The sequence below is a fragment of the Acyrthosiphon pisum genome, chromosome A1 (assembly GCF_005508785.2).
Source record: "Acyrthosiphon pisum isolate AL4f chromosome A1, pea_aphid_22Mar2018_4r6ur, whole genome shotgun sequence".
NCBI classification, from domain to species: domain Eukaryota; kingdom Metazoa; phylum Arthropoda; class Insecta; order Hemiptera; family Aphididae; genus Acyrthosiphon; species Acyrthosiphon pisum.
The window spans coordinates 148,189,900-148,191,225 of NC_042494.1; positions in this window are offsets into that span (position 1 = coordinate 148,189,900).

Genomic DNA, 1,326 nt, shown 5'->3' on the forward strand with positions numbered 1-1,326 from the left:
TAAAATAAAATCCATTTAATTAGCCGATGAAAATGTCAAAAGTTATTATTAAACATACTGTAATTAGTAAAATATTTAAATACAACAAACAAGTAAATTATACAATCTTATGTTATAGTGAGTTTTAATAGAACATGTGCATATTGTTAGATTATGTAATATAATAAAATCAAAATTAACTATAGCCGTGTGAAATCATATTTCACAATTACATAATTACTATAGACTGTGAGTGAAGCTTTACGCTCACGCTAGTAATCTAATTGTATATATGCACACATCATTATTCGGTATAATCAGTAATTATAACAATGTACTAAAATATAGATACTATAATATTATATTATTCCATATAGTATGGTGATTGGTGTATTGTTAGTAGATATTTAGTTAACAAACATTTGAATCGATAAAGCAATAACTATAATATTATATAGCCCAGGCCCCAGAGGTATTCAAACTTTTTCATACCGCGGCTCCTTTGTATGTTTGCAATATTTTTACGGCTCTCAAATTATTATGAAAAAATTGAAACAATACAGATACAATGTCTTACCCCGCAATATAGGTGATAATAACAGTGACGTTAATACTAGAAATAAAACTATAAATTGCCGGGTAATGTGTTTCATCATCGTTTTCATAATCGCTCTAATGATTATAAATGATACTTATGTTAATTAGACTATCTCGGCTCCTTACCTTCAACAACTCTCGCGACGCCCCATGAGAGCCGCGACGCACAGATTAAATACCTCTGATCAGTGGTCGAAATGGCTCATGATAAGTGGAGGGATGCCTTACAATTCAGATTTCCTGATAGCATTATAACATTTTTCGCACCTTGTATAATATTTTTTTTTGTATTTTTTTTTATAGTTCACATTTTGTTTATGCATCAAAACACTACAATCTTTTTTTTATAATAAATAATCTTTAAAATTAAACAAATAAATAACATTTTTCAAATTTTAGTCAAAACTGATTTTTATTTCTAATATTTTTCTGTAGAGATTTAAGATTATATAGTTGAATTTGTAATTAATACTAAAAATACGATATGTTATTTAACAAAATCTATTAATATTCAAATATAACATTTTTTCTACTTAATTTAGCAAACACTTTTTCTTGATTAAGTAATAAAAGTATATATAAAAAAACTCAAGGAGTAACTTTTTATCACGAGTAACAAATATTTATATTATTAAAGTATACAATATGTTTTATTGTGGTCATAACACTCATAAACAGTATTCTATCCATGGGCTAAATTTAGAAATTGATCAACTCACATATTGCACATCTACTTATTAGTTATCAACA